We start from the raw sequence: 23,582 nt of genomic DNA, 5'->3' as shown, positions 1-23,582 counted from the left end.
CAAGTTGCCTTAGCCCTTTCTTCTCTCAAATCACCTCCAAACAAGGACAGTGAGGAAGAGAAACACAAACTCCATCTGTGGCAGGCATTGTGAATTCCCTGTCTTATATCCATCATTGGGACAATTGCCCAGTCACAAATACTCACTTTCCCAGACTCCCTTGAACACAGGGGCGGTCCCATGACCCCATCTGGCCAATGCCGTGTAAGTGGAAATCTACTTGGAAGGGGATATGAATCTAGTAAGAGCACAAGAATGAAGCACCTCACTAATGCAGGTGGAATGGAAAGCAGAGAGAACACTTGGTTCTGGTAGTCCCCGACTGTCCACCTCCAAAACTAGTGTCTGGGTTTCTGCTGCTTGCATCTGATTATAGCTCTTTAACTGATGAAACACCTTCGACCAAGCTCTAGAGTATGTTAGCAGGGGCTGCGGAGAATTTGAGGGAGGGGAATCTGACAAAGCAGCACAGCCCATCTTTCTGGAGTGAGTCATACTCCAAGGGGCTGAGCCCAGCCCCCATTCTGCATCACTGGGACTATGTGCATGGCATCTGAGGATGAGAGAGTCCATGGAGCCTTCTCCTGTGCTTCACAGACTAAAAACTAGGTCATAATCCCCCACCACCTGCCTTATCTTTCTCCACAGCATGTATCTCTGTCTAGCACATCTCATATTGTACTTACTGGTCCAGGTTATGATTTGTCCTCCCCAAACTAGAAAGTAAGCTACAAGAAGGCCAAGGTGTTTGTGTGTTGTGTTCATTTTGAATTGTCGGGGTCTAGAATAGTAACTGGCATATAGTAGGGGTTTAATAAATATTTGTTTAATGAATGAATGAACCAAGAAATTAAAGCCCAGATGAACCATGTTTTAAGTATAAAGCCAACAGAAAAACTTCTTGCATACTCGTATTTTTTTTAATTATAGCTCCCACGAGCCCTTCTTATATAAATTGCTAGAGGACACACTTAGGATACCCAAGTGCAGATGAAGTAACTCTGGGCAGAGCACTGGCAGTGAGAATCTATTTAACTGTAGGACTGTGTCTGAAACAAATCTAAAGATTGTGACTATTATAGAAAAAAATGAAAGAGAAAATAGAGAACAAATATAAATAACAGGAGAGGTAGAGGTGAGAAGGAGGGAGGTAATATACATAAACTGTATCTTATTTATTTATAGTTGCAGATCTACAGAATCATTTAGAGGTGTAAGTAAAATTAGAGCTACAAAGGTAAATAGAAAAATAATATAACATATGATAGAATCGACTAAAATCATTTAATGGGAGGTAGAGAAGGGAAGAGAATCATTCATACCAGGGAGAAAATAAACATTGTCCAAATAAATAGAGGATTAAGGGTATCATATAACAGTATTATGAAGATAACCAAGGGATCAAAAACACAGCTTTCCAAAATGTCAGTAGAATATACACAAAAAAATAAAACAAAGAAAACAGAGACCATATGGTGAAAATTGACAACCCCACAAAACCTATAAAAGCAGAAAGCATATAATAAACTATGATGGCAGAACTGAGACCAAATACATCTGCCATATCAGTAAATGTTAATGAGCCATATACACTTGCAAAAAAAAGAAAAATGACTCTCAGACTGTATTACAAACGAAATCTGCTGAAGGTAGAATGATTCAGAAAGGCTTAATATGAAAGAATAAACAGATGATGAAAAAATTCTAGTTATGGCCACATAACAATGTGAATGTATTTAATGCCACTGAACTGTACACTTAAAAATGGTTTAAAATGGTAAATTTTATGTTACATGGTTTACCAAATTAAAAAAAAAAGGATGAGCAGAAAACATATCAAACAATTCAAACCAAGAGAAACCAGGGGTTTGAGCTGATTATTAGATAAAGCTGAAGTTAAGGCAAGAAATATTTAATGGGAAAAAGAAGGACACTGTGTGGAAATCAAGATAAGAGTCACCATGAGGATCTAAAAGTAATGCGTGTCTATGCACCAAATAACATGGTGTCAACATTCAATTGAGCAAGAACTTGCTGGAAAAGTAGAAAGAAAAAAGAGTATGAGAGTATACTAGTATTAGTGCCTTTTAATTCACCTCTTTCAGTCCATTAGGGATGAAGATGGCAAAAACATAAATAAGGATATAGGGAGCTAAATAATCTAATTAATAACACTGTGTGTCTGTGTGTGTGTTGTTGTGTGTTATTAGCAGAATCTACCTTCTGTTTAAAATACTGTTGAAAATTCACACACACAAAATGACTGCCAGGCTACAAAGAAAGTAAATTCCAAAAAGTAGAGATAAGACAACATTCTCTAATCTCAATATACTAGAATTTGAAACTATTACCGATATTAACAAAACCACAAAACAAATTCTACGACTAAAAAGTTTTAAAATTCTTTAAAATAACTCAAGTCAAAGAGAGAGCCAAAAATAAAAATTACAGGACAACTTGACAATAATCAAATAAAAACATTACAGCTCAGAATTTGTGGGATGCAGCCAAAGCAATGCTCAGAGGAAAAATTATAGCTTTAAGTATGGATATTAATAAACAAGAAAACATGAATTAATCATCCAACTCAAAAAATTAGAAAAGAAAGGCAAAATAAACCCAAGGAGGGGCATCAGAAAGTGATAAATTAAGACTGAAATGAAATTAAAAAAACAGTAAAAGGAAGGAATGAATATATAAACTCAATTTTTGGTTTTCTGAAAAACAATGAAACTGTTGGTGAACCTAGTAAAGTAGAAGGAGGAAAGTGACCACTGGAAGTTATCTGTACTTATGCTCAGCTATTCCACTTCTCCACTGTCCCTTAACCTCTCCAGGCAGGCTTTTGTCCCAACTATTTTGCAGAATTTGCCCTTGTCAAGGTCACCACAGACCTCCACGTTGCTGCATCTAGTGGTCACTTCTTGGTCCTCCTTTTGCTTACCCTCTTGGCAGCATTGACACAGATGTTCACTCCTCGTGTTTTCAGGATACTCCCGCTTCTCTCCTGGTTCTCCTCCTCATTCTTAGGCTTCTCTGCAGGCCCCTCCCCAGCTTCCCAGCATCCTTTTCTCCTCTCCATCCCTACTCACTCCTGCAGATCTCATCTCCCCCCAAGGACTTAAACACCCTATACCCTGAGGACTCTCCAGCCTCAATCTCTCACCTGAAGTCAAATCTCTAAACTGTCCACTTGACATCACCAACTGGATATTTAATAGACATCTTAAACTTAATATGCTCTGAACTAAAATCCAGATTGGCTCCCCAAACCACTTTTCCCACGATTTTCCCGATCTCAGCAAATACAACTCCATCTTTGGGAATCCCAGGGCATCTCTGGCCCCCCTCTTTCTCTCACACCCCACATCCAATCCATTAGCAAATCCCATTGCCCTTTCCTTCCTTCCTTCCTTGGAATTCCTGCGGCCTCCTTTGCTCCGACTGTGGTCCAAGGCAGCAGGATCCTCTCAGTGACCTCCCCACTGGTCAACCCCTTCCGTCTATTGTCACACGGCAGCCAGAGGAATCCTGTGAAAATCTGCATCAGATCATGTCAGTCCTCTGCTCAAAAACCCTCAATGGCTCCCAACTCACTCAGAGTAGAAGCCGAAACCTTCCTCTGCATCCTCTCTGATCAAATCCCTTATCTTCTCCCTTTGGTTCACTCCACTACAACAGTGGTGGCTCCTTTTACGTGTCGATTTGACTGGGCCACGAAGGCCCAGATGTGGCTAAACATTATTTCTGGGTGTGTCTGGAGGGTGTTTCTGCGTGAGATTCATATTTGAAATTGCCAGACTGAATCAGGCAGATGGCCCTCCCTGACGTGAGTGGCGTCCTCCAGTCTACTGAGGGCGAATAGAACAGAGCAGGCAGGCAGAAGAAGGCAGAATTCCCTCTCTGCCTGCCTGTCTCTGAGCTGGGACATCGGTCCTCTCCTACCTTCACACTGGGACTCGCACGGGGACTTACACCAGCAGCTCTCCTGGGTCTCCCCCTTGCCGGCTGCACACCTTGGTATTTCTCAGCCTCCATAAGTGCAGGAGTCCATTCCTTAGAGTAAATCTGTTCCTATGTTTATGTCTTATTGCTTCTGGTTCTCTGGAGAAGCCAGACTAACACACGACCGGCACTAGCAGGCTCCTGTCTCCTCTCCTGGATAAACACACTGCTTATTCCCTTATCTCCTTCAAGCCAACTATTAAGGAGATCCGCTCTGACCACCCTATTCTAAAGTGCACTCCACCTTAGACTCTCTGTTGCTCTCAGGTTGTTTTCTCCCTGGCACTTATCACCATTACCTGTCCATATATTTTACGTTCCGGTATGTATTTTTTTAAATTGCCTGTAAGCTCCATAAAAAATAGGCTTTTCATTGGTTTGGTCCCACCCCTATGTCCCCAGGACCAATAATGGTGCATAGAGCAGGTGCTCAGTGAAGATGAGGGGAACAGACAAGTAACCAGAGACGAACAAAAGAGCCTACCACCCAACTCTGTCCAACTAAATCAGAAAATCTCGAGGAAATAGGTGGATTTCCAGGAAAAGAGAAATTACCCAAAGGATCCAGGAAGAGAGAATCAACACAGAGTAATTCCCAAGAAGAAAGAAAAAGACCAGTAAATTGCGAATTCAAAGTCTAACTTAGAGAAACACAATCAAAGCCATCATGAAAAAGTTTACCAAGGCACAGACAAAAGGAAGCTTCCACGTGCTTTCACTCATCACATCGGCAAAGACCAAAAAAGTTGTGCCCCGTGTATTTGCTGTTTGTGAGGGAGAAGCCTCTGCTTCGCTCCTGGCAGAACCGACATCGGGGTCACTTCTGTGGAAGGCAGTGTGACGCATAGCAAAGTCACAGAAGCACACGCCCTCTGACCAGCAATTCCACTTAACGATCCAAGGGCAAAATACAGACAAGCTTGCTTACTGCAGCAATGTGGGTAAAGATTAGAAGGTTAGGGTCAATGAAATGTCCCTTAGCAGGCACTGGTTCAAAAGCAGTGGCTCCTGATACGATGGCGAACACTGCAGATGTCAGCGATGTCAGCTGTCCAGGAGCCCAGGCTGTCTGCTGCCCCAGGACGCCACCCTCGGAGACCCCTCATTCTCTGATTTCCATCCCGGAGCTCAGTCATCGGGATGGTCTCTCCCCCAGACTTTACTCTTGAATTCCAACCGCCTCCTGGAGATGCCACTGCATGTCTAACAGGCTTCTTGTTCTTAACACATCCCAAACTGAACTGAGCTTCCCTCTAAACCCACTCTTCCTTGGTCCTCTCCATCTCGGCTGAGGGCAGGCCCATCCTTCCAGTAGCTCAGGTCAAAAGACTGGGCACTGTCCTCGACTCCTTTTCTCTTACACCCAAGTCCAATCCATCAGCCAATCTCATCTACTCAAGACATATAAAAGCTAGCCACTTCTCGCCATTTCCACCATCACTACCATGGTCCAAACTACCATCCTCTCTTGCCTGGAGTGTTTCAGTCCTCTTAATTGACTTCTCTGCCTGCACCTCCCTATGGTGCACTCTCAACACAGAAGCCAGAATCATATATATATATGTGCATCTCTTCTGCTTGAAACCCTCTAACGACTTCTCATCACAGAGGCCCTGCTGACTCCCCATGCTGCACCCTTGGTACCTTTCTGACGTGATCTCCTCTCATGCCCCCTTGTCACTCTTCAGTCCGCACTGGCCTCTTTGCTGTTCCTGCACCATTCCTGGGTATTCCTGCCTCAGGGCCCTTGCACTTGCTGTTTCCTCTGCCGAGACTGCTCTCCTATGCATCTGTGTGAGGCTCATTTTCTCAGCTACCTCAGGTCTCGGTGCAGACGGCTCCTCAGGGAGCCCTTCCTGACCCTCCTGCACCCCGAGCCTCCTGCTTTACTGCTCCATGCTGTACCGCCCACCAGCTGCTCTACTGCCTTCTTCATTTGAGGATTGTCTGCCTTCCCTCCGGCTCCTACAGCCCCCGAGGGAAGGGCTTATATGCTGTTGTGTCTGCTGCTCTAGCCCAGCCTGACAACTGGGTGGGGAGGGACCATAGGAGATTCAGACTCGAGGGGCAGCGATGTCATGGGGAGTTCCAGGGGCTGAGGGAAGAGGGACAGCAAGTCAGAGGAGGCTTGTGGAAGAAGTCCAGGTGTTTGTCCAGGTTTGCTTGGCTCCCCCCAGGGACAGTGAGCTCATTACCTTATAGCCCATCACCCTGTTAGCTGCTCAGTTAGTTGAAAAACTTTCATAACGCTGGCCAAATCCCCTCCTGTGTTTACACAGTGGCCCTTCTGAGATATCGGGGCAGCAGTCAACATCCCTTCTTGCTCATCTTAGCTGTTCCAGGCTGACATGGAAAGAGGCTCCCAGTCTCCGAGTGGAGGCAGCACCACCCCTGACCTTGGTCAAGGCCTCCACGCTCTGTCCCTGCTTCTGGGCCCTACGTCCAGGCCAGCGTCTGTATTTTCCCAAAGTGACTTCTCCGGACGGCAAAAGCTGCTCCAGTCCCTCCATTGGGAGACACCTCTGTCTGGGGACAATAAGCACAAACTCCAAGCTGGTGACCCTCGAGGGGATGGGGCAGGCTGAGGGCCTCTGTAGTACGACATCGCTCTATTTCTCTGGGCAGTGGGAACATAAGGTTCGTTTCAGTATGTTTATGCCCATATAGACGTTATATATATATATATATATATATTTTGCATAACATGAAATATTCCAAAATCAATAATGTTAAAAAAATTCTGCTTATGGTTTCTGAGCGGGTAATGTTTTTGTGCCTTAGCTGGACATTGGGGGCCTCTCCTTGCCAGGCATCTATTACTGTTTCTATTAGGTTGGTGTAAAAGTAATTGCAGTTTAAAGGTTAAAAAAATTGCAAAACCCGCAATTACTTTTGCGCCAGCCTAATAGTTTTGTGCCCTCCACATTAAAGAACTCTCTTTCCAGAATGCCCGAGTGTGATGACACACTCTCCCACAAATTGGGATCATCCTCCCCTTTTTCTACTTGGCAAATTCCTACTCATCCTTCAAGACCCTGCTCACCGGACATCCCGTCCATACAGCTTGACGGTCAGTCCACACGGCACTGGAAAGGGCCTGGGAGCAGGAAACGCCACTGGCGTCAGAGTCAGACAGGCTTGGGTTCAGATCCCGACTCTGCCCTTTACAAGCTGTGTGACCCAGGGCAAGTCACTTAACCTCTCTGGGCCTCAGAACCCACCTGTCACCACTCCAGTCAGGTAGGACCATCCTTACTGCTGCCCAGCAGATCTTGGGGGACACGGCCTTGAATGGGGACAGGGGCAAAGGGATCAGGGAGAATTCTGGGGGAGCTGCTGCCGGGATGGGCCTGAGCAGTTAGTCAAGAAGAGGGGAAGTCACTCCAGGAGGAGGGCGCAGCCAGAGCCCGGTCCCTGGGAAGATTGCAGCAGGAGGCACAAATGCTCCTGGTAAGGGTGAGTCTGGAGAGGTGGCTGCCACCAAGTGATTCAGCTGCCAGGCGACGGCATCTGGACCGTCCTAGGGCCCTGGGAGCAGACAGGAAGGTCCTTCCAATGCATAACACAGGCAGAGTTCAGGCTGACGCGTGCTGGGGATTTCCTCTGTGTCAGCTCTTCTGTGCATCGTCTCACTTAGCTCTCCCAGCACCCCGTGAGGGGAGATCATCGTTCCCTCCATTTACAGATGGGGAAACAGAGGCTCAGGAAGGTCATGGAACTTGCCCAGGCCACACAGACTAGTTAGTGATGGGGCTGGGAGTCCAGCCTGGACTGCTAGGTGCCCGGCTGCTCTCGCGGGGCAGTGGCCTGGGGGCTGAGGCCAGCAGGCCCTGGTGACAGAGGTGCAGAGCCTGAAACCAGCAGCGGGGGCGGGGGGGGGGGGGTCCCCCTGCAGCTGGCTACACGTGCGCACGAATTGGAAAGACAAGACCGAGCACCTGGCAATTTGAATAACAATGAAGGCTTCCAGAGCACTGAGAGTCTGTGACAATCCGACAAAAGCAGAGGAGTCACGAGGCACAACAGGACTAATTGCGAGGTGAAAGGCACACAAACACCCCCCTCAGCACTGATAATAGCTGACAGTCTTTTAGCGCTGACGACACGGCAGGCCAGGCGTGGGGCGAGGAGCTTTCAGCACGTTTTCCGTCGCATTTTCACAGCAATAGCTATGGAGACGCTACTCAGCACATCTTACAGAGGAGCAGACGGTGCAGAACTGCTGTGTGAACTGTGGGGACGGAGATGGCAAACTCGTGCAGGTGGGATCAGTCCCCAGGGCGGGCGGAGCTCTCAGCCACGAAAGGCGTGGTCCTGGGAGGCTGCATGGAGGAGGTGTGCTTCGTAATAATCATAGAAAGGGAAACGCAAGCATCAGGAAAACGCAATGTAAAACTTCAATGAGCTGCCCCTACAAGCCCACTGAAAGGGCCAAGATACAAAAGACTGACCACACCAAGCGCCGTGGAGAAGCCCAGGAACACTTAGATTCCGAGAGGAACCCTGGTTTGGCTACGGTGGAAAATTGGCTGGCAGTACATACGAGAGCTGAACGTCAGCCGGTCCTGTGACCCTACATATAGGCCCGAGTAGGCACAGCTAAGGCCCCCAAAGAGGTCCCTGTACTAGTTCCTCAGGAGCTGGGGCTGTGACCTCACGTGCTGAAAAGAACTCTGCTGGTGTGTATACACTGCGGACCATGAGGTGGGGAGATTGTCCTGGACTACCCAGGTGGGCTCAGGCTAACCACAAGGGTCCCTGAAATAGGGGGCAGGCGGGACAGAGTCAGAGAAGGGTGCGTGCCAAGTTCTCAGGGCTGGGATAGAGCACCAACGCACCACCACAGAAGCCCCGGCTGTATGGAGCAGATGAGCTGATGGGAAAGACACAGTCCGGTCCGTCTGCCAGGAATGCAGGGGGCTGGGGGTGAGGCGGGGGGGGGGGGGCTGATGGCCGAGGGGGCTGACCAGGTGCTTTGCAGCCACAAGGCTGGAGGCTGCTGTGGCTTTAGCAGCGGGGCACGAGGGGTCCCTGGGGACCTGTCCCTGGCTCTGGGAGCTTCATTCTTCACACCCTGCGTAGCCTTCCTTTGCGTCCTCTCACCCGCCTGACTTCTGGACATTGCTCAGGGACCTCAGGGTCTGGAAACATCTCCATCCAAAAGGTTAATTTTTAATGCCGCTTTGGTAAATATTTGATGCCCTTGCTTTTCCGGGAGATCTGAGTTCAACATGAAATGCCACGTCGTGCTCCAGACGCTGTCCTTTTCCTCCGCAGCCCCTGTTCCTGACTCCCCCTCCTCCAGCTCTACAAAAATAAAGACTCTCTCCCTTTGCCTCCTGCTATGAATTTTTCAAAGCACTTTCCACATCCATTCTTGTCCCTGATAGGCGTCTCCATTAGCCAGGCACAAGTGCAGAGGTTTTAATTTGAAAGACACTGTAGAAGCATCTAAACTTTCTCCGGTCTTACACAGGGGAAAGTGAAGTGGGCAGGGGGTGGGCTGGGGTGGTGACGGTGTGGGGTGATGTGGCTGCCCAAGGTTAAACAAAAAGCCAGCAGGGGCAGCGGAAGTCAAACAGGCAGGCGTGAGTCCAGGACCAGGGAGGGGACCAGGCCTGAGTGAGCATCTCACAAGCAGAGACTTGGTCGGATCCACTCTGTGTCCCCAGCTCTGGCTGGGGGTCCAGACTTTGGTCCATATTTTGTAAATCCTTGTGAAACAAATGTGCCTCCTCGCTTGGGGGTCTTTTCCCCTTGCCCTTCACTGTGCGTGGCTCCTGGTCTCCTGAGCCCAGCTCTGTCTGAATCTCTGTGCTCCCTCCAGTCTGAGTGCTGATCTGGTCCCATTACTACTTCCTGCTCCCCTGGCCTGCCTCAGACGCCCTCGCCCTGGTCCACTCCCCATGCCCTCTCCACTGCCCTTGGGTAAGGACAGAGGTGGCTGGAGAGGCTGAGGCTGAAGCCATGGTCACAACCCAGCATGCATGTGTGCCTACAAAACACGCTCATGGCCACAAACACCATGGACATCATACTACACACACGCACTCACACTATACCCACACTATGGATACAAATAAGACACACACACACACACACACACACACACACACGTCGTTTCCTTTCCTGGCCGGCACCATCGCCGAGGAGGGGGCCATCCATCATGGGCAATATGTCCGGGTCCGCCACCCCTCCTGGGGCCTCCCACTGCCCATCAGGCACCCACCTGTCCCTCCTGGCAGCTCTCCATCCCCTCACCTGTGACCTGCCCAATCCTCCCCCAAAGGATGTATATCCACCCTTTACAACTCCTCTCCCCTGGGGCCACAGCCCAGGCTTCCCACCAAAGTCTGCGACAAGAAATCCACCGTGCTTTGCCCACAGCTGCCACCCCACCTCTCCTCCAGCGCTGTCCTTCCCTGTCTGTGGCAACACCACTCTGTCCCTCAGTCAGACCCTCCAGTCGTCCTTAGTGCTCCCTTCCCCCACCCCACATCCAGTCCCTCTGTAAGTCCTGTCTGCATCCGAAATACTTCCAAGTCAGTCCATTCCTCCCAGCCTGTAGCCTCTTCCCTGGGGCACAGTGACGGCCTCCCCACGGCCTCCCTGCCTCCTTGCAATCGGCCGAGGCAGGGCGCTCTCACCGAAACTCCCATCGGACCAAGTCACTACCAGTAGCTGCCCAAGGCCCTTCACCTGTTTTCCTTAAGCTAATGGACACGCCCTGTCCCCATCGTGATGGCTGCTGCACGGATTCCCCGTTTCCTCCCTTCTCACATGGCATGAACTATGAGATGCACCATGGCCTGTACCTGGCTTTTCCGGAAAGAAGCAAGCAGTGCTCCCTCAAATAAATGTACATGTCAGTGGGGGACACATCTGGATGTTAGAGGCCTTTCGAGGTGACAAAGACGTGATGCTTAGTCATGTAAGTGACAGGACAGATCAGGTCCAGGCAGGCACACGGCCGCTGGCCTGTTATGGAATAACGGGTTTACTACAGGGACTCGAATTTCCATACTTGGGGGCAGGGAAGGCTCCGAGGAGGGTCACAGTGCTGGATGGGACAGCAGGGCAGGGCCTGCTGGCAGCGTGCGGGAGTGGGGGAGAGGGGGCGTGGGGGGGCGGCTGGAGGGGAGTCCACGATGAGATCTCTGGGACGTGTCTGTGGGGTCAGCAGTCAGGAAGGAGAGCTGAGCACAGAGGAAAACCTGAGGACTCCCTGGTCCTGGGGCACCTCTACGGCCATGCCCCCCCAGCTGTAAAACAGCTGTTTCCACCTCCTGATCTCAGACAACTCCAGTCAGCCGTACCAGGAAGTGGATTCTGCCACACAAAGGATTCTGCGACACAACAGAACAATTTAGCACAATATCCCCCTTTTCTATTCTGGGTAGAGTACCTATGAGGTCAGCTCTCAGCAACCTCAAACTTTGGGGGAGGGGTGGCATTTGGCAGGCACCCTTTTCCCACTCACAGAGTGCACAGAGACAAGGAAAGGGAATATTTGCGGGGTATTTCTTATGAGTGGGGTGCTGGACTAGGTCCTCTGCACAGCCTCTCGGATTCCGTCCCCGTGATCCCCCTGCCAAGTGGGGATTATCTGCTCCCCCGTCGACGTCTAGCTCAGAGAGGTGAAGCAGCTTGCCCAAGGACACACAGCTGGGCAGCACAGAGCCCGGTGCCAGCCCAGCCCAGGGGACCGCAGAGCCCTTGTTGTTGACACCCCCGGGCTGCAGTGACCAGCAATGAGCATGACGGAACCACTCCCAGAGCTCACGGCCAAAGCACTAAGTGCCCCTGGCACTCCCCGGGGAACTTAGGACAGGAAGACCATTGTGGAGGGCGTCTGGGAGGAGCGGGCGCCCTCGTGGCCCACAGACAAGCGTTGGTTTCCATCATTCTGATGGGAACTGAAATGCCCATGTGGGCAGACATTTGCTGCACCAACAAGCAACTATTCTTAGAAGCAAATATTCTAGCCGTTACAGCCGGAGTTTTAATGGCGGGGTAATAATGAAGGAAAGATCCGTTGGTCCGCCCTGACCCGCACCGATGCAGATAAATTCCTTCTTCTTGCTCAGAGGCGCTTGATGGGGTAACCGGCCTAGTAAGAGTCCCTGAACTAAACAGTTTGGGGGGTATCACAGCCATCGGCCCAACCACGGTCTTCTCTTCATGGTGATCTGACTGTCCACACTGTCCTCGCGGGATCCCCGAGGACATTTACACGAATTCCTGTCCAACTGACATAGAGGACCATCCTCCTTTCTGGAGGGTAGTTAATGACCCTCCAGAATCACCCAGGCCTTCGTGGAAACATCTCTTCGCTAATTTCTCAGGCACGTGGGCATCTCTGTTTACACAGTAATATAGGCTGCAGGTACGGTCGGTTAGGGAACCTTAATTAAGATTTCGAGTAGAGCGCTGGGTGGGCAGCGTGGGTCTCCCCCGGGGCCGGGTCAGTGGGGGCCAGGGCAGGATGGCAGAGCCCCCTCCGAGGACAAGGTATGTCTGACTCGGCCACTGGACGGCATATCCGTGGGAATGGGGGTGCTGCTTGGCTGAGCACCTGCTGTGTGTCACACATTCCTAACCTCCTGAGCCCTCATTTTCACAGACAGGCAAACAGGCTTGGGAGCAGCGAGTGACTCTCCCAAAGTCACAGGGCCCGTAGATCTGGTTGGCGGGACCCCAGGCCCTTGCTCAGGCACCCCACTGAGCCCACAGACAGAGGAAGCTCCAGCTGGAACTTGGGCTGGAAGAGGGGGTAGCTTCATTCTAGAAGTGCATCTTCAAAGAGACTTTTCCAAAACCTCCTCTAAGGTATATTCACCCTGTGGCTGACTGCACTGATTTTTACATTTTTTTTTCTTATCTTTTATTCCCAGCACTTAGCACAGGGCATGGCCCACCCTCCCTAAGTGCTTGTTGAGTAAATGATTGAATTCACCGTGTCTGGGCTGCTCCCTCACAGCAGACTGTGTCTGAGAGGGAAAAGTGAGATGCAGCTGGAGTTTGCAAAGGGGCTGACGGCCTGGGGGGTTTCCTCTGGGGACCCAGAGCTGATGTGTTGATGAGACAGGGGGCATTGTATTGATGGCACTAAATCTTCTATTTTGAGAGTTGGACCTCTGGTGTAATTTGAATTAACAAGTATAATTTAGCTGAGGACTTTTTGAAAGCTTTCTTTCCTCTGCCTCCTTTCCGCCAGGGCTTGATGGCTCTGCTTGCTGTACATTTACTATGCGGAGCAGTTTCGATGGTTCTGTTTGCTTCAGCCATGCAGGCCCAGTGACTTGGGAGAGGTTTTGCATCTGTATAGGATCCACTCCTGGCTCCAACTTAAGTCTACACAGCATATGCAAAGGTTGCAATAACCAGTTTAACCGCTTCCCCTACCCCAATGGACAAAGCCGAACTCAATAGAAAATTCCACTACAGGTCGAAGCAATTTACATCCTGGTTAGAAAACATAAAACTGGAGACACACGAAGACTCGACTTCGTAGTTTCCAGCAGACTCTGCCCAGCCGACCCTCCTCTTACTTTAACAAATCTTCCTTCTGTATTTCTACCTGCCTTGTGAATCCTTTCAGGACCGGAGCGACCAGACACAACATGTGTGATAAGAAGGTCTGACCCATCTTCCTGCCTTTCTGTCTGCCCTGCTTTCTTTGCTCTGGAAGGACCAGGACTGGAGACGGTGGGTGAATCTCCCTTCCAGCACCTGGCTACTACCACTGCCCGACGCCTGTCTCATGGGTGTCCCCGGAGACACGGCTCCCGCTTTCACAAGCACGTTAGAACACGTTTGCTTCTCCACAGTGAGGTACACAGACCACTGGGGCCGGCAGGCCATTTGAGGTGCTGAACGCATGAGCATTGGAGCTGTTCTAGACAGTGGGGTGCCAGTAAACTTTTAACGACCAATTCTCCAGCAGGGGGGTGGAAGCAGCAGTGTGGGGGGGGACACACCCTAATTTGTAGCATTTGCTGCCCATTTCCATGGTATAACTACTGCCAACCTGATGTCACCCAACTCAGCGTTGGGAAGAGATGCGTGATAGCCAGCACGACGCAGGTTTTCATTACAGAGACAGGACAGTTACAAAAACGCAACAGCATATTTAGAAGCAAATGTAGCAGAATAATTAGGAAACAAAGAGTTTCCAGTGTCTATTACTTTTGGGTTTGATATAATTTCTTTAGTTGTAAGTTTGTATTGTTTCGTTTTTGTCATGGCAGTGTTGAACAAAGGGCTCCCCAAAATTCCTGAAAGTGTAACTAGCAGCTTTGGTGAGCCAGCGCAAGGCAGCCGTGCACATCTTGGATACGTTTATGCACTTGTTTTACAGTGGAAACGTGTAACGCTTAAACCAAAGATATCAGTGCTTCGAGCAAGTCAGAGTTTTCTAAAAAAAAAAAAAAAAAAAGAAGACTTGATTTAAAGTCAATTAAAAATACATTAAGTAAATAGTATGGGGGAAGGAGTTCTGCAGATGAGAACACCTAGGAACGGGAGTTTGGGGACTAAATGGGCCTCCATGGAAATGACTTCAATTATCCCGTCTTGGGGGCACAGTAAAATAAATGGGCAACCCGCGAGAGAGGAACCGCAATTAATTAACAAACGAAAGGGAAGTTGTTCAACAATCAAAGCAATGCAAACCTGCAAACCGTATCACAATGAGGGAGCCTCTGCTGGGCAGGGGGCTGTGAAGTGAGTGTCCTCAAAAGCTGCTGCTGGCCACAGTTCCTTTAGGAATGAGGCTGGCACAGGTAGAAATTGCCATAAAACTGTCACCCCCCCACCCTTGAGTCAATAATTTACCGACCTGGAATCTACCCCGAGGGAAGAAGCCAAAAAAAGGGAAAACCATCAATACGGGTGTTTGTGGCCACTCCCTATTTCCTGGAGTACGTGTGTCCCCCTGCAATATTATTTGTCACAGTAAAAGAATCTATCAGCTGTATAAATGCCTCCTTGCGGCTAAACTAAGGCTAGTACCTGAAATCTGGATAACTGGGCAGCTGCTAAGAGGATACCTAGAAAAATTAAATAAAACCACAGATAGGAGGGTGGCTAATTTAACGCCAAGTGAGCACAATTAGAAAGCCAAAAAACGTGCACATCATTATTAGGAAGTGCAAGAACCTGTGCAGAAGAAAGCAGAAAATGGGAAATACCTGTCTTTGTGGTGGTGGGGGAGGGGGACCGCTGCTGAGTGGCTTTTCTCTGTTTTACTCTTGCACTAATAACCCCAACACTAACTACAATTAGCATTTTCCGAGGCACCTGTCACATGCCAGCCTTGTGCAAATCCCCATAATCGTCCCAACAAGGCAAGTCTACTGGTGTCCAGTTTATTGACAGGGAAACTGAGGCTCGGAGCAGTTAAATGATTTGCCCAAGGTTCCCTGCTAGCACATGCAAGGAGAATCTGAGCCCAGCTCTGACTCTGAGGCCACACAGCCCACCTTTGAATGTTTGCTAGAGTTCGGCCAAGAGATTTCTGAAGTAAAATTCTCTTTAAAACAGCCTGCACGCTGCCGCGTCCTCCTCCGATGGGGCAGGGTTTCCAGAGGAAGGAGGCAGGTGGTGAGCTGCCAGGGGAATGGAACGTGGATGCCTGGCCAACTCAGCTCCTCCATGGGGCTCCAGAAAGATTCTGAGGGCTGCGAAAGACCTTCACAGATGGTGCAAGAGAAAGGATGAAGACCCCGAAACCAAACCAAACCCACTACGCAACCCAACCCCGAGCACCGGGCAGCTGTGTTGGGCCAGTGCTGGGTTGGAACCCACACCAAATTTCAGATGGATACTAGGCCCAGGCTGGAGAGGGCTTGGTGAGCCCCAGACCTTACGTGCCTTGGGGGCTCCCATCCCAGGGGCGGCGAAGACCTGACTTGCACAGGGAACCCCATCATTGGGCCCAGTACAGGGCCAGGTGCTTTGTAAACACCATCCTAGGGTTTCGATCTCACAGGAAGATGTACAGGCAGAAATGCTGCTGCTTCCCACTGCGAGGATGTGGGCTCCGGAGTCAGTCAGACCTGGGTGTGAATCCCAGCCCAGCCGCTGTGCAGCTCTGGGCAAAGTCGCTAACTCTCTGAGCCTCAGTTTCCACCTCCTACACAGGGCTCAGGAGGACCAAGCTGCAGTGCTGTTGGGACTTTAAATGACACGGTTTATTGCAGCCGCTTAGGTCAACAGTCCTCCATAAGGGGGAGATACTATCGTCAACAATAATGCACTTGTGTCATCCACCTGACGCTTACCAGAGGCCCTACTATGTGTCAGGCACTGGGCAGACGGAGATGCAGTCACTCGACACATTTATTGAGCACCTACTACTAGGTGCTGGGGGTGTGGCTGAGCACAAGACAAACCAATCCCGACTCTCCTAGGATTCCTTACGGCGGAGGAGACAGTGGACAACGAAACAAACACAGTGGCCGGTAGCGATCACCACAAGGAAACTCAGCGCATGAGGGGAGTAGAGAGGGACGGCGGGTGGGGTGGGGACGCTGCTGCTGTTTTATAAACCTTGGCTGGGGAAGGCCTCTCTGATCAGGTGACACCTGACAGGCCTCTAGGGAGCCTCACAGGCATCTGGTGGAGAGCGTTGCCCAGAGGGAGTGTCAGGTGCAAAGGCCCTGAGGTGGGGGTGAGCTTGGTGGGCTCCAGGAACGGCAGGGAGGCCGGTGTGGCTGAAGCCAGTGGGGGAGACGAGGACAGAGGGGCCAGGGAGGGTATCCGACCACGGTGTGCGCCAATGAAAGGGTTTGGGGTTCGTCTCTTAGTGAGAAGGGGAGTCATTGGCTGGGCTTTGATTTATATTTTAAAAGGATCACTCTGCTGTCATGGGGGCAAAGGAATAAAACACGGGGAGAGATTTAGGAACCATTGCCCCAGTCCGGGTGAGAAGATGGACCAGAAAGGTTGGTCTCAGTAAAGGGGTGTGGAGGGCAGATTCTGGGTTCATTTTCCATGTATTCTGACAAGATATATGAAGTGAGCAAAAGGGGGAGCCGGGTTGGCTCCAAAATTGTGCTGAGGAGGCAGTGGGAGGGGCAGGGAACACTGGACGTGCTGGTTTGTAGTGTCTACCGAAGCCCCAGAAGGAGCTACCTGCGCGGACGAGGCTAGAGTCCGTGGTGGCTGCAGTGGAGACGGGCCCCAGAGTCAGGGGCAGATGGACGGGACTGGGGCTCTGGCGCCAGGTGGGCTTCCCAGGGCTGGGGGGGGATGGAGAGAAGAGGTTCAGGGAAGCAGCCCTGGGCCCTCTGATGGCTAAGGTCAGGGAGATGAGGACAGAATAGGGAAGGTAACGGAGAAGGGGGTGGCCAGTGAGGGACCAGGAATCACGAGGGGATGGTGCCCAGGACCTGGGGCTCCCTAGCGCTCCCCACTTCTCCTCAGCCCTTTCCATCCTCTGGGACTTTGCCTGAGCTGCTCTCTGCCTAGATTGCCCTTTCTCCACTTCCAGAAAACTCCTACTCATCCATTGAAACCCTTTATGTGTGTTCACTGCTCCCTGGCCAGTTGGTACTCAGCCTAGAAGGCTGTGGAGCCCAGGGACTGCTGACTGCTGTCTTCAGCCTGCCACGCCCTGATGTGATGCCAAGGACAGATAAGGGACATTGATAGAGCAGTTTCTATGTGCCAGGGTCGTCCCACGTCTCCTCTCATTTAGCCAGACAGCACCTTGTCAGACAGCCCGTCATCCTGCTTTCCAGTTGAGGAGCGTGTGGTTAAATCACTTGCTGGAGGTCCTCCGGCTATCAAAAAACATGGATCAAGATTTGCACCCAGGTCTGTCAGCCTCCAAAGCCTTTGCACCCAACCACTCTGCTCCCTGCCTGTAAAAAAGTAGTGTTTTGTAGCAGATGGAGTTGTTCAAAGGTAGGTGCTCGGCTTCTGGAAGAAGTGAGCCCTGGATCACCGGGCGGCCCTCGCCCGGGCCGGGATGTGGAAGCGTTTCAATGCCCACATCTGGAATCCCTCTCATCCTGGTGACCGAGGGACCCAGGGCATGAGCCACGGCGATGCTCTGAGAAGTGGAAAGAGAACCAGTACAGGTGGGAAACCAGAAGCCCCCCAGGTGGCCCGAGACAGGGAAGTGGGCCACTGAGTGATGAACCACAACCTCTCAGTGGACAATTAGTGCAGCCATTAAAGCAGTGGTTACAAAAACTTCTCAATAACACAGGAAGCTCGCCAGGACATCATGTTGAATTAAAAATCCGAGATGCACCATTTTATGTGCGGATGGCAAAGACTATAAAGTGAAACAATGTGTTGAGGACGACGAAGGCTGCAGGGGTCAATGGGCTGTATTCGGCGCCGAGGCCATTTGGTGTCCACCCTCCCCACGTTCTCAGCGCGCACGGGCAATTTTATGATGAAAAATTAGGTCTAAGAAGAAAGGAAACTGTGACTGCTTCTTGGTGGAGGGCTGCGGGGAGGAAGCAGCTAAAACGGGGAAAGAATAATTAAGACTTGCAAGAATGATCGCCGTGCTCTGGCTCTGGGCGTGGGGCCTCTCCGGGCATCTCATCGCCCCCTCCTGCCAACCCCGGAGCCTTGCGGGCAGGGAGGGGTGGAGATGCTGCGGGACCCGTCTGCGTCACGTGACTCAGGAGGCAGCTGTGGGATTCGAACACTGGACTGCCCGGCGGTTTCCCCTCTGCTCCAACGCCACAGTTCACTCATTGGTAAATCGAAAAAGTCAAGTGGGAAAATCCACCAGTACAGACCCTAGTCACTTTGGAGGTGGCCCAGTCCTTTGTCCCAGACCCTGGGGGCTGCTGTGTCCTGGGCACCTACTCTGCTTCCTTCAAGGGCGGAGTCGGGTCTCTGTTGGGTTTACGGTGGCCCCGGGGACTGGGCAAAAGCAGAAAGAGAGAAGGCCCCTAACCCCGGGAGACTCCCTGGGGGGCATTTCTGGCCTCTCGTGGAATATTATCAGTAAAGAGCGTTTCACAGAAAAAGAATCTTATTTTATCAGAAAAAGGACCCTGAAGTGCACTCTGCCCTGGACAGCTGCTCCCTGCACAGACCCGCACGCCGGCCCGACCCGCACGCACGCCGGCCCGACCCGCACGCACGCCGGCCCGACCCGCACGCACGCCGGCCCGACCCGCACGCACGCCGGCCAGACCCGCACGCACGCCGGCCAGACCCGCACGCACGCCGGCCCGACCCGCACGCACGCCGGCCCGACCCGCACGCCGGCCCGACCCGCACGCAGGCCCGACCCGCACGCAGGCCCGACCCGCACGCACGCTGGCCCGACCCGCACGCCGGCCCGACCCGCACGCCGGCCCGACCCGCACGCCGGCCCGACCCGCACGCACGCAGGCCCGACCCGCACGCTGGCCCGACCCGCACGCCGGCCCGACCCGCACGCCGGCCAGACCCGCACGCACGCCGGCCCGACCCGCACGCAGGCCCGACCCGCACGCAGGCCCGACCCGCACGCAGGCCCGACCCGCACGCACGCTGGCCCGACCCGCACGCAGGCCCGACCCGCACGCACGCAGGCCCGACCCGCACGCCGGCCCGACCCGCACGCCGGCCCGACCCGCACGCCGGCCCGACCCGCACGCCGGCCCGACCCGCACGCACGCCGGCCCGACCCGCACGCACGCAGGCCCGACCCGCACGCCGGCCCGACCCGCACGCCGGCCCGACCCGCACGCAGGCCCGACCCGCACGCACGCAGGCCCGACCCGCACGCAGGCCCGACCCGCACGCACGCTGGCCCGACCCGCACGCCGGCCCGACCCGCACGCCGGCCCGACCCGCACGCACGCCGGCCCGACCCGCACGCAGGCCCGACCCGCACGCAGGCCCGACCCGCACGCAGGCCCGACCCGCACGCACGCAGGCCCGACCCGCACGCCGGCCCGACCCGCACGCAGGCCCGCCCCGCACGCACGCAGGCCCGACCCGCCCGCACGCCCGACCCGCACGCAGGCCCGACCCGCACGCACGCAGGCCCGACCCGCACGCAGGCCCGACCCGCACGCAGGCCCGACCCGCACGCACGCAGGCCCGACCCGCACGCCGGCCCGACCCGCACGCACGCAGGCCCGACCCGCACGCAGGCCCGACCCGCACGCCGGCCCGACCCGCACGCAGGCCCGACCCGCACGCACGCAGGCCCGACCCGCACGCTGGCCCGACCCGCACGCACGCAGGCCCGACCCGCACGCCGGCCCGACCCGCACGCACGCAGGCCCGACCCGCACGCTGGCCCGACCCGCAAGCCGGCCTTGGCACACGCTGTTCGGCCTATTGGCACCACCACACCTTTAACCCCTACTCATCCTTGAAGATCGTTCCAGCCGTCACCTCCTCCAGAAAGTGCTCCCTGATGCCCAGGCTGCGCCCGGGTCCCCCTGGCTCCTCTCATCACGGCTCACTGCCATCGTGTGCACCCGAGCCAGCCCAGGACTGGGCCTGGCCCAGGACAGACGTGGATCACCTGCTCCTCTCTGGACCAGAATTGGACCCCACACCCCGCCTTCCCCCTGCCCTGCCCCTCCCCCCGCCCATGGTTCCGCTTCCGGCCCAAGGCTTCAGTGGCATCCAGAGGCCCTGAGCTCTGTTTTCTGACTCCTGCCTGCCTTCTCCCGGCCGGCTCCCTAGTGGTGGGGATCCGGCTGGAGAGCCGGCCCTGACAGATGAGCAGTCCTCCAAGCTGGCCGGAACAGAGTGCCTGTGTCCAAATGCTGCGTCTGCTGGTGACCAGCTGGGGGATCCGGACCAGTTACCTAACCTCTCTGTGCCTCAGTTTCATCATCTGCAAAATAGGGACGCGTCCAATAAGTGTTTGACACCTGGGGATGAGGCATCGAACCAAGCAGACAAAACCCTCATCCTTATATTCACAGGGCACCCATCGGAGCGCTCGGCATGGCGCCCACCTACACCTGTGTTCAAGGGTTGGCTGTTATTTGGAATTCGCTCCCCTGCACCAAACCCAAGCTTCCTCCTGGGGCTAAGCCTCCCGTTCTTTACCAAGACGTCTGGCTCTGTGAGCATCCTCGCCTGCCCTCCCCAGGGGTAGCTGGTTGAAGGACAAAGGGGTGTTCCCTGGGAAAATCAACGTTCCCTTCCACCCTACTGTGTGCTTAGCACTGGGCCAGAAACTTCTGTGTGCCCTCCTTCACCTCTCATCGTCATTATCCAAGGGAGGTACTCAGACTCAGAGAGGGCCAGCAACTCCTCTGAGGACACACAGCAGGTGAGGCGTCTGTCTCTGGGCCTTTCTGTCACCCCCGCCCCCATGGTCCTCCCTGGTCATGGAGCAGCGACAGTGAGCAAACACCGTGTTAAAGCCGTGGGAACACGATGAAAACAGAGCAGGTGAAGGAGGGGCAGGGCCTGCCATGTAAACTCGGCTAGGGTGGGCGGGGGCCAGGCCCGAGGCCAGGCCCCAGGCGGGAAGGACAGGGATTAGAGGGGACAGGTCCAGCATTTCCTCATCCAGCTGGAAGCCACAAGGATTTGAAACTCCCGTCCGTCTTGGGACATTCCCTGTCTTCTGAATTCCGATCCGGAGCCCTTGGTATTGAATGTGATGCCAAGGAAAGAAGATATTTGGTCTTCTCCCCTTTTTGTCTGGCATGCCTCGCCATTGGCTGGTGTCCTTCCTGCAGAAACTAGACACCAAGGACTCTGGCCACAGAGGCAGGAAGAAAGCGGGGCCTGAGCTTCGTCAGGAAGGAGGTTCTGAGACATGAATGGTTTCTGCCAAAAGCTGGAGGGTGTTCTTGACCAGGCTGAGCGGCCCCGAACATTAGGGCAAAGGGCATGGTTCTCCCTTAGGCAACAGGAAATCCGCAAATGTCATGTGACTTCAAAGGTCACTGTGGTCCTTTCTCATGCTCCTGCTTCCTCTATGAAGAGAAAGTGGGGAGCAGGCCAAGAGAGGAGAAGCTCCAGGAGCTGGAGAAGCTAGGGTTACCCACAAAACACAGAGCTGGGACAAGGGAAGGGAGAAGGACAGAGGCCACAGGCTGCAGCGTTCTGGAGATGGAAGTCGAAAATGAGAGAGAGCGGGGACGCTTAGGGAGCAGCTGCCATCGGCAGGAGGCTCCTGAAAGGGACACAGAGAGGAGAGAAGCCTTTCAAGTCATTTGTTGAGTGTTAAAGAGCTTCCTGGCCTTGCACACATGCTTTGGCATTTCTCGATGTGACTGCCAGGCTGTGACGTGCTCATGGTGACTGGCCGACCAGTGGTGGCTATGACACCAGACGGAGGCTGGGCCACGAGGGGCTGGGGGTTGAGTTAGGTTTCGGTCAGAAGTCCGGCAGCCGGAGGTCAGGCCCAGTGCTGGTGGCAGGACTCTGTGACCTGGGGGGACTGTGAGTGGTCCCTGCTGCTGCGGGGAGAGGCCTGCTGACCGGGGAGAGCAGGGAGGGCAGAGGGGCGCTCAACCCAGGTCACAGTCAGCTGTGAACCAAGGGTCCCCGGGGAGGCCAAGAGGTTTGGGGGAAGGAGGGACCACATCAGGATGTAGGAAAAGAGGGGTAAGCAGGCCTCTGGGCAGGAAGGAACGAGGTGCCGCTCCTGCTGAGACAAGAGAGCTGAGTGGGGGGTGCTGGGCCAGAGTGGGGGTACGGGGATCCCTAGAGGTGAACAGGCAGAGAAGTAGCTGACGGGATCTGTGCTCAACGGGGACGCATCTAGGCAATGCAGGGGGAAGTGGTCACCCCTGCTGGAATGGGGGTGTTTGGTGGATCCAGGGGGACGATTTGGAAATGAAGCAGAATAGACCCTAGCTCTTGCTCTGGGAGAAACACTGATTACAGCCCACTCCTGCCCCAGCCGCCTCTCTAGCCACACTCCCTGTGACACTCGATAACAAGGACGTGACCACACCCACCACATGGCAGCAGACCTCCAAAAGCCTTGGCTGGGGCACCTCTGTCCAGGACACCTGAGACCCCACCTCCCCTCTGGTGTACAAGGCAAGCCTTATTGAACCTCAGACCTGCTCAGCTCTGCCCTGGCTGTCCCTGTTCTGCCTGTGCCACCCCAGGCTGTATCACGTCATTCTGTGGTGTCTTTGTGTCTTTGTGTGCCCCACGTGTCCTGTGTTCCCAGCACCCAGCACAGAGCCAGAGGTGGGGGCTGTTTGGGAAACTTGAGCCAAACTGAACAATTTAGAGGAAGACGGGCACACACCCCCTGGTGCCCTTTCCGCAGCCTTACACGGGAGGTGTAGGGACGCCTGTGGCACAGAACACAGGGAGCCTGGAGCAAGCGGCGGGGGTGCAGGGGGCTCAGAAGCCAGACTGCTTCATCTGCTGGTGACTTTGGGAAAGCTACTCCATTTCTCTGTGCTTCTGGCACCTATCCCACGAGGCTGTAGTGAGAATTACAGTGTCTGGACACAGCAAGTGCTCAATAAATTGCTCAATAAATGTGGCTAGAGCCACGGCCACTCGCCAGCAGGCCCAGCGAGGTAGAGGTCCGCTTGCCTCTCCAAGTCCATCCTCTCTCCCCTTGGTTGGCAAAACAGAAGCCCAAGCAGGAAGTTCCTTACTCAAGGTCA

At 53.5% G+C, this 23,582-nt stretch overlaps 1 protein-coding gene across 2 annotated transcripts in view; it reads right to left on the bottom strand.

The window, feature by feature from the left end:
- The window catches only part of SHISAL1 (shisa like 1), a 69,720-nt gene that overhangs the window by 4,927 nt on the left and 41,211 nt on the right, over window positions 1-23,582 (bottom strand). The window lies entirely within an intron of this gene.

Source organism: Rhinolophus ferrumequinum, chromosome 10 (genome assembly GCF_004115265.2).
Source record: "Rhinolophus ferrumequinum isolate MPI-CBG mRhiFer1 chromosome 10, mRhiFer1_v1.p, whole genome shotgun sequence".
Classification (NCBI taxonomy): Eukaryota; Metazoa; Chordata; class Mammalia; order Chiroptera; family Rhinolophidae; genus Rhinolophus; species Rhinolophus ferrumequinum.
The sequence above is the reverse complement of the archived record's forward strand: the minus strand, read 5'-3'. Positions and strand labels throughout refer to the sequence as shown.